This window comes from Pyrgilauda ruficollis, unplaced genomic scaffold (assembly GCF_017590135.1).
Source record: "Pyrgilauda ruficollis isolate IOZ18807 unplaced genomic scaffold, ASM1759013v1 scaffold63, whole genome shotgun sequence".
NCBI lineage: Eukaryota > Metazoa > Chordata > Aves > Passeriformes > Passeridae > Pyrgilauda > Pyrgilauda ruficollis.
Window position 1 is genome coordinate 743758 of NW_024528044.1, and position 16062 is coordinate 759819.

The window sequence follows — 16062 nt, forward strand, 5'->3', positions numbered from 1 at the left end:
TTTCATCTAGTTTCTCGTTCAGTGTTCTTATTACACAACACACTATAAATGGCAGCAAGCTATATAGCTTTCCACACTAAAAAGTGAATACTGGCAGGAGAAAGCATTTAGGGAAGAGAATGTTTTCTTAGAATAATAATGCTTTAACTTACAAAATGCATCTAACCACAGCATACAGACTCATTGGGTGGTATGTCCCTTCCTGTTCACCTACTACAGGTTTAGACTAGACTAGAACAGTGTGATTTGGAGTACAAAGATTAATTAGGCAAAGGTTCTAAAACTCCTAAACAATTCTCTACTGCTCAAAAACAGGTAAAAGAGAATATTTTTTAAAAATCAGAGGAATTTCTACAGAAGAAGAGAAAACGAAACAGTATAACACTAACCAAGATACACATATATTACTTTTCACAGGACCTTGTGAAAGGTTCATACATGGAGAATCAAAGTATTCAAAACAAAGCAAGGGTTAGGTATGCATGAGGAAACCAATTATGAACAAAGGATCATTTAACATTTTCATAGAACTGAAGAATAATGTGGCAGCTTTCTTCTTCAGTCTTGACAAATCTCTTTTGCCCTGACCACATGTTAGTGATTTATACTTCGGAAGTCATAATATCACCAAAATGAACCTGTCTCTTTTTTCAGTGGAAAATCCAATTTACCTAGGCAGAAATTACTGAATGTCCCAACACAACTCCTATTAGTAGTGATATATAAATCGTAGAGCTTTAAATTACATCTATATTATTTTTAGTATTGGAGGGCTTGTGTTTAGAAGATTACATGCTCTAATGGTTCTTCAGCTTCAGAATCTGATTAATGACTTGTTAAGTCATTGGAAAAATTGAAACACATAGATTTTACTGTGAGAAATAAGCTTAATGTTACCAAGATTGTTATCTCTCCAATAAAGACGAGGTCTGGAATTCAGTGTGGAGATTACAGTCATCATCACAATATGACATGTACTGGAAAATTCAGAAGCTGTCACAAGTGGTGTAGTGAGTGATTTGAGGTTCCCCTTAAAGACAAGCAGACTGAAGACATCCTGTATCATTTCAGCTGGTTTTCAAGGTGTTACAAATACAGAAAACACACCTGATACCAGTGTATCCACTATTTGTTCTGACAAAGGACTTGTTCCAGATAATTTTCAACAAAAGATGACTGGAAAAACTGAAAGCAGTGTGTCTCATTCTTTTTATCTTTAGAGAAACAGCAATAACAACAGAAGATGTAGTGCTATCAATTCTCAAGTCTGGGTATACATGAAAATAGATTCAGCTTCCGTGAACGGTCATTTCTGAAAGGTATATATTACAGAAGTTATACATTAGTCTAAGTAAAATTTTTATTTTTCTCAAAAATGCTTTACCAAGTTTTCAAAATCCACTGAAAATCAAAAATGTTACTTGAGGCATAAACCTTGAAAAGGATCCTATGTAGCAGTGAAGAAGATAAATTATTATTTAAGTCTCTCTGGATGCCAGGTGAGAACCTGATGTCTGTAGGGACAATTTTAATAAACAATAACAGTAGGATTCTCATGGGGGGGGGGGACCTAAAGAAACAAAAATTAGACTTTAAGTATGCAAATTAATATTGCAACAACCTCTGAAAATGCGACAACAAAATTCTACAAAGCAAATGCTGAAAGGAACTCTAGTAAACTGGCTCTATTCCTGATAATCCAAAGGTACCAACCACGAAAAGAAACACTCCAAAGACACACAGATGGCGTAAAAAACAGGTCAGATTGGCTATGGAAAAGTTGTTTTGACCAAAATAACCACAAAGCAATACACAAACAGAATATTTTCCTGGTAAAAAAACCCATTAATGATGTGTAACAAATTTACAAACATATTCCTTATGTTTGTGATGAGCTCTGCTAAACATCATTACTTGGATTACTCTAAAAAAAGCATAATGCATACGGAAATCAGATCAGTAAGAATTTTCATACTAACTACCAACTTTCAGACCAGCTACCATCTTCTTGAAAGCTCAGTGTACCACTTCATTGCAGCAAGTTTCAAGACTGCTAACAACAGTAATACTCAAACCAAAATAGAAATGTTCATAAGATGTGGAAAAATAAAGTTCCCAAACCTATTATGGACTTGTTCAGCATATTATCTCACATGTTCCTCCAAAAAAGAAAGCCCAAAAATGTTCTGTTAGCCATTGGAACAGCTACATAAGTACATGTTTTTTTCTAGCATATGTACCACTACAAGTCTGATAACAGAATAAGCATATATTTAACTACATATAAACACCTGAACTATTCCTTCTTCAGAACTGATAAACAGAGATAAAAAATCTCTACTAGATAAAATTTGTAAATATCAAGTTCATAGCCTCAACTACAACAATTCTTGGTCATCAAGATCAGCTGGCAAGGACCATCATTCTCAGTTAGTTAGATGGTTGTTCTCATTTAAAAAAGCAAGATGACAAAGAATCACAGAAAGGGTTGGCTTGGAAAGGAATTTAAAGATCATCTAGTTCCAAACCCCCTGTCATGAGCAAGGACACCTTCCACAAGGCCCCATCCAACTGGGCCTTGAACACGTCCACGAATGGAGCATCCATCACTTTTCTGGGCAACCTGTGCCAGTGCCTCACCACCTCCACAGAAAAGAATTTCTTTTTAGTATCGAGCCTAAACCTGTTCTCTCGCAGTTTGAAAACTTTGCCCCTTGCCCTGTCACTACATGCTCTTGTAAAAAGTCCCTCTGCAGCTTTCTTGTAGCCCCATTTAGGCACTGAAAGAGCATAACAGGGTCACACTGAGCCTTCTTTTCTCCAGGCTAAGCAGCCCCAACTCCCTCAGCATTTCCTCACAGAAGTACTCCAGCCTCTGATCATCTTTGCAGCCCTTCTCTGGACTTTCTTCAACAAATTTATGTCCTTCTTGTGCTGGGGACCCCAGCCAGGAAGGAGAGCATTTTTCAAATTGGCTACTGGAAAAAATCCTTGTACTGTCCTGACAGCTGAGCCACGCCATAAATTGTTCAGGGGTGGCTGGCAATGGAACAGAATGCTCTGCCACAGGAAAGAGCACAAGTTCCAGTAGCAGAGCCACACAGTTCAGTGCCCAAGGACACACTTGGGCATGCTCACATTTGCAGACACAGCCCAAGATACAAACTTTTTCTCCCCATCCCCCCCCCTTTCTTTTTTGTAACTGGAAAGGGGATTATCTCAGCAGTTCATTATGATGTTGAGATTCTCAGTGTCATCTTGGTGTTTACATCACCTTCTTTGGAGGTCCACATATTCAAGTTGTGCCTTTATGCAAAGACATGTACAGCCTCAGCTGTTCAGTGGCCTTGACTATTTTAACTCTTTTCTTGGGAACGTTCACTAGGGATCACCACTATTATTCCAAAAGAAAAATGGCAACTCCTTACATTTCAAAACCCCTGATATTATAAGTATTTTTGTTTTCTTTAGATGTTTAAATAGGCATTAAATTCCATAATAAATTATCCACAAGATCTCCATAATGGATTCCTCCCTCCCCCCATGCTGCCCTTGCATCTTAGTTCCTGGGATCATAGGTTTCCTTTCCCACTTTTGGAATGCCATCTGGTGTGAAAATTAAGACTTTTGAAAGCCATGCTATGAAAAAAATAAAAGAATCCTATTTAATAATGAATTTGAAGGCACAGAAAAGCTTTCCTTTCCTTCCAAAATAGCTTTTAAACTATCACAATTATGATTATTACTTTTCATTCCTTTCTTAGGATTGCAATATTTCTTTTCCCTATTAGTATTTGATCCTTTTAAAGTCTAAAGGCTGAACACATCCTTTGGATATAATAAAAGAAATAGGCATTTTTTGTTGACATGAAAAAAATAGTGATCATCTGCTGTATCTGGAAAAATACTAGCAGATGCAATAATTTTTTTAAGAAAGTTGTGGAGCAGAACAAAACTAAAAATTACAGTTAAAAAAATCAAATACTATTGTTAAGCATCAAAATAATGGAAAACAAAATTGAAATTTCTTCCTAAATGAAAACTGTAGATACCTCATCCCCTCACAGAAAGCAATTATAATTTTCCTGATTCATACAATCATGACTCCTAGGGTATTTCTATAGAAAATACTGGGTTTCCTCTAATACATTAACATGCTGCCCCTACCACTAAACGCATTTTCTTACACCACTTCAAGTCATGAATTCTGATTAATTACTACTTCTTTTCAGAAGCAGGACCTTGGTTTAGAAGAAAAACCACCATTCTATGTGCTGTAAAAGCATGAAAAGAGATGGTCTGCTTCTTCTATAGAACAGTAATACCCAAAAGTCAAATATATGTAGGTAACAAGAAGTAAAAGCATTAAAGGTTTTTGCACACAGATACCACAGAAAATTGCACATACACAGGAAGAACAAGATACAAACAAACCTGCAAACTGACACTTGGATGAAGTACCAGAAAAATAAGTAATAGCAGCTACTTTGAGATGAAGTAGTAATGCTAGCATTTAAAGTAGGCACATTTTTAGGCCTATTTCTTCAATGCATACACACTAAAAAAAAAGAAAAAGGAAAAAAAGAACACACAGTCACATCTATTATGAACATGACTCAGAGTTCACTCAGCTTTTACATCCAGGACAACAGGGTCATCCTAATTCACCAGCACATCCTGATATGGCAATAAACAAGTATCAAGTTTGCAAATATCTAAGAACTCATTTGAGCTGACAGGATGCAAAAGAAAAAAATCCAAGGCACATAGTCAAGTATTTGTCTACACTGGCTAGACAGAGTACACAGGTTTTATTCAAACTGACAAGTTTTTGAATTTCCCTCTATTCTCTTTTGTTTTACATTTAGAATTCTTCTTCCAACAATTTGTGATGCCCCTACCTTAACAGACATTGACAGACATGAATCTTAGGCAGACATCTGATTCAGTAGCTTTTAAGCTATTAAAAACAACAGATTAACATTTATGAATAAAAAAAAATATTTCAATATTCCCTATTTTGGGTTTAATCAATGTTCTTTGTACTTCAGTTGAACTATATTGACAAAAGGAAAGGTCTGGAGCAGAGTTATAAAAACAATTTTCCCTCCTTATTTGGCAGCTGTTAGACTGCTTTTAGAGTACTGAGTCCAGGTTTGGGTCCTCCAGTACCACAAAAATGTTGATAAACTAAAGGAAGTTAATTGGGGTGTCACCAAGGCAGTTAAGGGTATGAAGTACCCACCCTTAAAGAGGGCAAGTTGAGGCAACTTGGCCTCTTTCTTCAAGATTGGAGAACAATCTTCAGAAGGACTGCAAAACAGGTTCTTAACAACTATAAAGTTATAAAAAAGATTAAGTTAAGCTCTTTTCAGTGATTTATGTTGGGAGGACATCATTGAAACAAGAGGTTCTAATTAAACTTAAGGAAAAACCTTTTCCTCAGGAGGACTTTCTTGCACTAGAAAATGTTGCAGAAAAGCTGCACAGTAAGATAAAGCCACCAGCAATATTGTCTGCCTGTACAGCTGACCCTGCCTGAAGAAGGAATTTGGAACACAGATCTTCTGACACCCCTTCCAAACCGTAATACTCTATAAATTTGGTTCAGAGTTTTCTCAACTTACTGTATTTGGTGTTGTTCTTGCATGGATTTAGCTTTTGTGCCATCATCCCAACTTTTTCTAAAGGAAATTCAGTGTACTGCATAGTCTTTCTTTCCATATTCTAATAAAACCTCTCCCTCCTCTACAGGGCAAAGGTTTTTCTCATAGCAGCTTTACAAATGTGATTTGTGAAAGTGAAACTGATTATTAGTGGGAACTCAGGCTATCAATCTTCCTTTTTTCAGCTGTGCAAATATAATGTTGAAAGTCATCCAGGAATAATTTTTAATGTTTTGACATCTTCTGGTTTTTAGATTATTGCTGTGAAGAAGGACTTCTATATCAATACAAAGGCATTTAATCAGATGACAAAGATAAAACTCATTGTAGACAAGTGCAAGGTGAATCCTTGAATGTAAGTTACTTTTAAGGCAACAGATTATAAATAAATTGCAACTTTTTTGATAACAAACCTGGTTGTCAGTGTCAAGGAAGTATTTTTTAAATATGGAAATACAGTATAAAGAAACATTGGCATAGCAGGTATTAGACAAAGTAGAATAGTCTAAACTGTATGCTATTGCCCAAATGCAATGTTTTATTTTGGCAAATCTGCCATACAGGCACAATACTACAAAAAGTAAAAAGCCTTAATACTTAGAAGAGTCCAGAAACAAGTTTCAACAAGCTACAGCTACAATAGCAAAATAAAAAGGTATAAAAATCATCAGGCCTAGAAGCCAAACAAGTTTTCTAATTAGCACTATAATAAGTATTAGAATTAGTAAATAATTCACATGGCTTTAAAAAAAAGGGGAAAAAATCAGTAAAAATTATATGCAAAGAGTAAAATAAGAATAATTGTCTTGCTGGAAAAAATATTTTTAAAGGTTATTATATTAGCTTACCAGATACTATAAATAGAGTATTTACCCTTAGGAACAAAACAAATCTTTCATTTTACAGGTTTTATGATGTAATACAGAAGTGTTTCTATACTTTGTTTCAGTATTTAGATTTAAAAATTAAATTTTTTAAGGCAAGTTTACTTTGAAACTACATTTTCTAGAATGTCTCAAGTAACTTTTGTAGAATCATTACCAGGAAAGATGAGATCATAAAAAGAAATACAATATTTAATATACAATATTAAAATTATTCTAAAAAGAAAGACGGCAAGATTACTCTGTAAAAACTTTGAGGAAATTTTGTCAGATTTGAATGCAATCTGCACTGCAGTGTTAAAAAGGTAAGAATCATGCCAGATATACTAAAACATGAACCATTTCTGACTACAGACTTTGATAGTACATAGAAGTAACACAGATTAGAAGACCAAGCTGCTCTACAATATACATACATATATGAAGAATATGTCATACAGTTCTGACTATATATGTTCCAAATTATTTTCTACATGTTCTAAATAATTTCCTAAAATTTGAAGATTCAGCGATGTAATGGTAACTACTATCTGCTATCTAAACAGTTTTCAAAAATGTCCTTTCCGAAAGCTTATTTGGAAACAAAACTACTACAGAATAAGAAGAAAAGCTCTTGCATGGAAGAATTAATGAAATAAAGAGGGAAAAGCTAAACTAACCATTCTCACAACAGAGAGAGACCATGCAGAGTGTTATATGCATATGTAGTCAAAAATCTGGAAAATGGGAGTAGATATCAGTGCTGAAGATTCAGTCAATTTGATGACGGTTGTTAAGCAATGAAGACATATGTCATAGTGAAGAACCACAGAAGGGTCTCAGAATGAAGTGACTGTGTAAAAGAATAACAAATGTCATTCCATGTACACAAATGTGGTGCACAAAGGAGAGAAAGCAATTCTAATTTCACACAGAAAAACAATGGACTCAGAACTGTCCATTATTTCACCCCTTCAAGTGTGAAATTTTGGACTATGACATAAGAAAAAGTTGACTCAGTTTTAACAGCCAAAGAGAAAATCAAATGTTAAGAATTTCTAAGAAAGGAATTTAAACCAGAAAAGGGTGTGAAATGACATATGATGACACAAATGTGTGTTTGTATGTGGAAACTGTCTTCAGAGTCTTCAGCTGTGGTCCCTCCCTTTGCCTCCAAATGAATTATTACAACTGGAAAAGATTCAGAAAACAGAATTAAAGCTATAGGCTGGCTTCTAACACAAGGACTAAGGTAAGCTTACACTTCTCAAAATCTGGAAATTACTTGTGTTAAATGTCAAATATCTGCTGCAAAATCATGAAGGCAGAGGAAACAGACTGATTCATCCTCTCTTTAATACAGGAAGTTTCATGGAGAAAGGTTGAAAAATGCATTAAAGGGGATGGTGGCTCTTTTGCAAGTGCTTATTACTAAGCAGTAGAGCTTCAGTCACCTTTGTATGCTTTCAAAGTTTACTTTATGCACTTCACTTTCTCACAATTGGACTTGAAATTGGCATATTTCTGAAGGGAAAAATCTTCAAAAACTCATACTGATACTGAGGACTTATATCAGAAAATTCAGCAGAACATAATCTGCTTATGTATTCACCTTTACTGCGACATATGCAATAAATACAGTTCAACACATGGTATGGTCCTTCCTGAATACTGAGCTTTCTTCCTTAGGGAAAGCAGAAATCATTATCCAGCCTGAGTGCCATTATTGAAATACAATTTTTATTTTACACATTGTCAGACCTTGTGTTAAAAACATAACTCAACACATGAAGTGTAATTTAAGGGATAATTATTCCAAATATCAGATTTCATTAATCAGAACAAGGTCATTGCAAAATTGATCAGGACAGACATTATGTCTTCTAAGTCATTACACAAGAAGATAGAATTGAGGAATCAAGATACATCTCTGTAACAGATGACAGAGAATGTCGTAAAGTATGAATGCAGAGAACCTGAGTGTCATTCCACTTACATGGGTCAGACAGATTCTCTCTTTTCATTTGGCTAGCAAGAACTTTTTAAGCTACCCTGAGTTTGAAGGAAGTTCTACCTATGTGAGCGTATTCTAAAATATAAATAACTTTAATACATCAAGAAAACAAAAAAGGACACAATTGTTATTGAAACAATGAGAACTTTAAAAAGTTGATGTTATGTTAGCAGACAGGCAAATATCACTTGCACAAAAATGACTACACAAAACGTAATATGCAGTAACTGCTTGCAGTTAACTAAAAGCAAATCTGTAAAAAGGTTTTTAAATGTATTAAATATCCAGCTTAATGACTACAAAGTGAATGTGACTGTAAATGCAAGGGTCTCAAAAAGTTACAGTAAATATATGTTCCTATGAAATCCACAAATGATAGTTATTTATATATAAGAATTAGTTTTTCAATATTTATATCAAGTACATTGCCTTTGAAAGAAAATCTGAATGTTATAACAAAAAAAGTCTGTAAAAAGTTGTATAAATGCACTGCTTATAACACCACTTAAAATATTCTACTCTATTTACAGCTATTAATTTACCAAAGTACCAAAAAAGAAAGAAAATTAAATCAAATGAAGTACACTCAAAAACAACATTTCCATTTCACAAGTAACAGAATTTTATTAAATTTTGCATGGAAATACCCATTCCTAGTGGAATTCCTAGTTAAAACAAATCTTTGAGATAATATACAATATTTAACTAAAAGTTAGTAGATTCTTTATTTTCTGTATCTAGCAGTTTATGAACCCTTTCATATCAGATTCCGTCATCTATACAAAATACACCCATCCAGTGTTACATAATGATAAAAACATTCGTCTGGTTTATATTAACAATTGTTTACCTTTGTCATCAGGGAGTTTATTTTAGATTTATTTGCTGAAAACAATAAACCTTATGTTGCCAACTACTTCAAAAGCATTTTCCTGTAGTTAACTTTCTTATCTGCAGATTAATTTTTGCCTTCTCACACACTCCCCCTATGTTTCTTGGTTCATTCTTTATGGTCCTGATGCATTGATTAATTTAGCTACAATAAAGAACCTATAAACTCCATAATCTAAACATGTTCATTTCCGTTAAAAATCTGACAAAACAAGCACTTGGATGCGATTTTTATAGGATAAATACAATTCTATATAACTGTTGAAATTTTCTGTTAGGCAGCATTGGATACCATGATCAAGTAAATAAAAAAGATTATTAACTATTCTGTTACATGACTAATGGTTACTATAAAAATCTCAGTTCACTAATATTTGTGACATTAGTGAAACTAATATTCACTAATATTAGTTTCACTAATATTCTAAATTTGTTTACCAATTTTGTAGCGATCAGAAATAGAAATGAAGCTAACAAATTTAAAAAATGGCAATCACTTAAAATACCATAATTGAAAGTAATTAAATAAGGATTTACCTAATTAAATAACAATAAGCCACTAGGAGGATTTATCAATAGAAAAATCTTTATAATTTTTAGATATTAATGCATTTCACAAACTATGGAATCATTCTTGATCAACTTTAATTTTCCATTCTGAGTTTTAATGCCTGCTTCAACTCTAGTCACAGTGAGACTTCCCAGTGGAGTAAAATCTTAATGACCACATAGCAAGTATGATTTCTGTGTTCTGGATCTTTAGCAAGTTATTTAATAAATAGAATTTTTGTTGTCTCTTATTTCAGTCAGTCCAGAAGTAACAGCAAACTGAGAAACCATCCTAGCCTGGTTGTTCTGAAGAGACTTGCTCGATAAATATTAACAAATTAAGCCCTATTGAAAACCTTACCAAAGAAATATTGTTCAGAGTACAACTAGTTTAAAAACAAGTATCTTTTATAATTAATTGATAACTTGTGTATGAGCATAAATTTAGCAAGGAATTTTTCTTTTTCTGAATGATTGAGTCTTTAAAGCCATACTTGGCTTTCAGGAATGACAGGTAGAAAGCCAACTTCAAAAAACAGAGCCTCTATTGAAACCTGATGAAGCAATTTCACAATGCCACCTGTCAGGATAGTGCTCCCGTAGCACTTCAAATATTTTGAAGTGGGATGAACAAAGGCATTAGAAAGGAAGAAGAGCTCTTTCAGTTAAACCACAATGATTGTCAGTTAAACACATATGATTAACATCCCACACTGCATCATACCAGATAGACTGTTAGAAAAGTTCTTAAGACACTCTCTAAAAGTAGTATTCTAAAGACAGAATGTTTCTACTAAGACATTTCCATGTGTACCTTCCTCTAAGTTCAAGAAAATTGCTAACTGGTATCAACTAGCAACAAGTTCAGAGAGCAGACACATTTCATTTAACTCATATTAAAAACATCTGTCCCCTAATGTCCAGACCTCTTTCTTCTAATGGGGAAAAAAAAAAAAAAAGAGAAAAAAAAAAAAAGGGAATTTTAAAAAGTACCTCTTTGTAAGTAAAAGAAGTTAATTTTACATTTCAGAATGCATAAAGTTCTGAATTACAGGGTTTATTTTCACATAATTTTTAAGATACAGACTTAAGCTGAAGACTTAGCTTAACAGACTTAAGCTAAAGTTACTTGATCTCACATTTAGAATAGATGGCCCTAGTCTTTCATTGCCATCTACTATAATGTGATATACACACACAGGACAGTTTATTTTTAAATGCAACCTACAATTTAGTTCAATACATATACATATTCATTAAGTCTGATCAATCTAATCAAAGATGTCCTTGAAGGTATTCTCAAGGAAGACATTAAATCAGCATAAAATAACTATTATAAGCCACACAGCAAAAGGAAAAAGAGGTTACTATATACTGAAACACTTCAGCAATATGAAAACTCAAAATTTCTACATTTTTAGAAACTATTCTACATATCATGACCTTGCAAACTAAACTGTAAGGTACAAAAATACAAAACAGGAACTATATGTACATACCTATTATTCAGATACAGATTTGTTTCTGCACTAAGCCTGAAGTATTTTACTAACAAAGGTAAAAAATGCCTTCATTATTATGACTAACACATTAAACAAATGAAAACCAAGACATTTGAATGTGAGAATTTTCATCTATTATAGAGAAGAAGATTAAGTATCTGATGTTATGTGCTGAACAGGTATTTTCATAATTTAATTACATGGCAGTTATTAATGCACAACATTCAAAGTCCACAAAGCATAGCTTTCAGAAGAGTAACACACTTCTTGTATGTCATCAGCAGCACCTTAGAAAAGTAATAAAATACATTGTGTGCTTCCTGTGCACTTAAACATTCTATTATACAAGCATAATATAACAATATTTAATTTACATACATCAAGAAATCCTTATTAAATCTACACAATTAGGTAACAGGAAAAAATTCTGCAAATGGTAAAAGAAGTACTTTTTGTATCAATAATATAATCCTTCAGTTTTACTGGTGAATTTAAGAACTTTGTTCTAGCTTAATGCTGATTTTATAAATAGCTGCTGATATTCATATCAAGATTCTTTCCTCTTCCCTCTTACTTTCCTCACCACTGAACATCGTGGCAGCAGATACTAATGGAAACATGTTGACCTATACTCTAGAAGAAAAAGAGATGGAAGAAAGTGTTTAAAGCAGTAAGAGAAAAGTATCAGTGTTTAAAGCAAAAGTGAACACATATACATAATGACAGAAACATATTTCAATCCCTTTTTGTTCTTATGTTTTTTGTAATTACTCCTTAAAAATCAGGAAAGGGATAATCATATAAGCTCATAATCCATAAGGTACAGTATATGTCCAGCTATAGTCTTTGTCATTTATAACTTGGCAATCAAGATAGATTCTATTAAAAGAACTGGAAAGGAATACAAAAGCTCAAATGTTTCTAAGAAGGCTTTCTTCATGCAAGGGATCACACATGATTTGGGGAAATTATTAACAAAAGGTGTGAGTTCAACATGGTAAAATTCCTTCCAGGAAAAGGAATTTCAGTATAGAAAACTGATGAGCAGGGATAACATTTTGCATTTGACAAGATATAGAGTTAGAAAGCAATTAAATTCAAGTGGTGTGATCAGAGAAAGTTTTTAGACAAATGACTATGAAAGTGGCTTTTTGAAGAAATGAAAGTTAAGGACCTAGATAAGACTTTGGTAACCTGCAAAGAAGAACAAGCATTTGAAGATTTTAATAAACAAAGAGCAAAGTTCAGATGCATGCAATCTGAAATGTCATAGATTGGCTATGCAATTTGACAGACAAATTATAGTCTTGAAAAGAAAGGGTATGTTGTCCACAGTAACCAAAAATGAGTAAGAAGGAAGGGTCTGTGAAGAGAGCTGGGACCAGTTTTCAAATTACTTATTCAAATTCTAAGTGGAGTATCTATAGGAAAACCACAGTCAAGACAAGATGTTCTAGGAATCACAGACAGGAACACTAGATATGTGCATCATCGCGAGAAACAAAAAATACACTCCTGACCAAATCTGTGTGTAAGACCATGTATACCAATGAAGAATATTAGGAAGCAAATCTCTGGCACACAGATTAAAGTGAGATGATGGCAGGCAACCTACCAAATAATGAGGTATATGAAGACAAAGTCACAAATGGACGACAGTTTCTTGTAGTTGATCATGACTACAGAGCCGTACTCAGTAATTGAAATGAGCGTGAAAAAATTGTGTACATATGTAGATCAGGAAGAACAGATAAAGGGAGCAAAATAGTAGACTCATACAATTTTAACAAGAGGAAATCACTAACTACTAGAACAAAATCTGGAATGAATGAGTTTCAAAGTAAAGACACAACTAACTCAATATTGGTATATACCATATAACCAACTGGGTATATGGGATTACTTTCTACAAAAGCATTAAAAATGCAGAAAAAATACAGGCTTATGCTTGCCAAACACAAAATACTCTATTTCTGGGGATCACAGATAGGAGAAAAAAAGTGCCCTGATATCTTCCATCTGAGATTGCATTTATGATTTGGCAGAGAGTTCAACAGAAGTTTAGAAAGCTGGCCAGTTCTTCTTGCTCCTCTTAATTAATGAATCATCTACAAATGCTAACTACCTAAAAAAAAAAGAACCCAAAACCAGCAGTACAAAACAGTTTCCTAATTAAAAGATAATGTTCTTGTTACATATATATTTTTTTCTAAATATATAATGAAAATCTAATCTTAATTTTTTCACTCTTTGGATAGCTTTAGAGAATGGGATTGCTATTTTATCTAAAAATATGAATTTTGTTAGTGTCAGCCCTGCACTTTGTTAATACTCATTAAAAAAAATTAAAAAAATAATTTTGAGCTCTTTAACATTACAGAGTAGAGAAAAAAGGAAAGTACTTTCCTTCAAGCTACAGCATTTGAAAAGCAGTCATAGATTAGAGAAGGTAGCAAGCTCAAGAAAAACAAAATCAAAATTTTAAAATCTTGTTAAATAGAATCATTTTATACATATATATCTAAATACAAGTAAATAGCCAATTGCCTTTTTTCTTTCCTTTTCTTGTTCTTGTTTTTTTTATTTGTTTCTTTAATTTTTTTTTTTTTTTTTTTTTGCGAGGGCACCGATTTTTCTCCCTTCTAATGTGCTGCCTATATTATTGTCAGAATTATACATTAGAGTGGAAGCAGCTGAGACTTATTTTCAATTGTTGAATCCCATGTTAGCCAGTGAAACATATCATTATAAAATAGCAGGTCTTACTAAAAAGGAAAAATAATTTTATTAACAAACCCATAAGCCTTCATATAATGCAATATGGTAGAATATATAGTACTAAACTATCACTCTATCAGATGTGCACTAACACTCATGAAAGCCTATTTAATCTGCTAAATGTATTTTAATGTGGTTACTGATATGAACAAAAGTGGCATAAAAAAATGAAGAAATTAGACTGTAAACTGTGAAAAACAGAATAGGATGATGTAATATTAGAAGTAATTTCTCACAAGAATCCTGTGCTGAATTAGAGCAACTTTCCAGCGATATGGCATTTCCTTCCTGTGCCACTCCATACTCCCTGAAAATATATAAAACGGAATGGGTTTTACAGTACATGGAGTCACGTTAATGTCAGTTACTCTCTAGGCTTTATGATTCCTTAAGGACATACCACAAAAAAAAAAAAAAATCTTATTCCACATATGAATTTAGATTTTGTACTGCAGACAAACCTGATGCTGGTAAGATATGGTCAGTGAATGCACTGTCTGCAGCTCACCCTGCACTGAAACACTTTTCAAAAACACCACACGTAATCACACTAAAACCAGTTTTTTGGGTTTTTTAAGATTCAATGAGACTCAAAATGCACCCAAACTTGATTTTAGAGCAACCAAACTTGCAAGTCCATGTAACAAAATTTTGGCCTGGTTTAAAACAATTGGATGCCATTGACTTCAGAAACCTATTTTTCTAGTGAAACACTATGAAAACACTAGAACTGCATTCCACAGACAGTGTTTCAGGAAGCAACCTGCAAACAACTCCAAAGTAAGGAATAGGCTCTCCTTATTCTTACCTAAAGAGCAAAAAACTGCAAATGTATCCACAGAACACCTAAGAATAGTTGGCAGAAATTTGAAAAATATATCTAAGGTCCAAATTCAACATTTTATTATTTTTGTGTACCAATTTGGACTACAGAGACTTTAAGTATCAGTACCTTTACAGGATGGGAATTACAGCTGCCTGACGCACTCTCCTTCCCAGCAGTATCAGCCAAAGCTCACATTTCCAGTCTGTGATATCTGGTAAAAAATTGAATGGAATGCCATGTCACTGCTCTGCAGATTTCTGAAACTGAAGTATCTGCTCTTTTTGCCTATGTAATGACTGTAAGACCTCATATGCTGGCTTTTCTTTAACAAGCATATCTGATCTGAACTAGTTCCCTCATTTCTAAAAGAGCTAAGGTTTTTAGGACTGTATGGACTAATACACTTTGCAGCTCATTTTGAAAACTAATGAATACCAGAAAAACTCTAATGCTGTGTTCAGGTGTTAGAAAAAAAGAATGCCACCTTTGTTTTTAATATTCTTGCTAGAGATAAATGAACACTTCTTTAATGGCCAATGCATTCTTGATTTAGATAAACGCCGCCAAAGGCATCTGATTTTTTTCATCTCAATAACTGTTCATCCACAAAAATAAAGTTATATAGAATATTTATACCAAAGGAAATTAGGAGAAATTAAAACAGAGATGCCATGGGAGGACTTCAAGGCAAAATTCAATTTCACAATGGAAAATGGTCCTTTAATATTAGAAGTCCTACAATATATCCTTGACAAATCTAGGAAATAGAAATTAGAACAACTTTTAGATTTGTATCTGTGATCTTGATTCTTATGTACAAATTAAACACTACACATACCCCAGGGAATATTTATACTATAAAGCTCATATAGCTTTAACTATGTGCTTTGGAACCTCTGATTTGGTTCAAGTGCTTTTGATTTTAGTTTAGATTTGTAATAGATAGACACAAAAAACCGAAGTGGTTGTTCAA

At 33.4% G+C, this 16062-nt stretch overlaps 1 protein-coding gene across 3 annotated transcripts in view; it reads right to left on the reverse strand.

Annotated features, from left to right (window-relative positions):
- NOVA1 (NOVA alternative splicing regulator 1) overlaps positions 1–16062 on the reverse strand; it is a 143670-nt gene that overhangs the window by 72784 nt on the left and 54824 nt on the right. The window contains exons 2-3 of one of the 3 annotated variants that reach the window (XM_041484094.1): positions 15216–15300; positions 14500–14570 (exon numbers count right to left, since the gene is read on the reverse strand). The exons of the other annotated variants lie outside the window; for them this stretch is intronic. The gene's annotated coding sequence lies outside the window, so the exon portion shown is untranslated. The remainder of the gene's footprint in view (positions 1–14499; positions 14571–15215; positions 15301–16062) is intronic. 3 annotated transcript variants of the gene reach the window in all.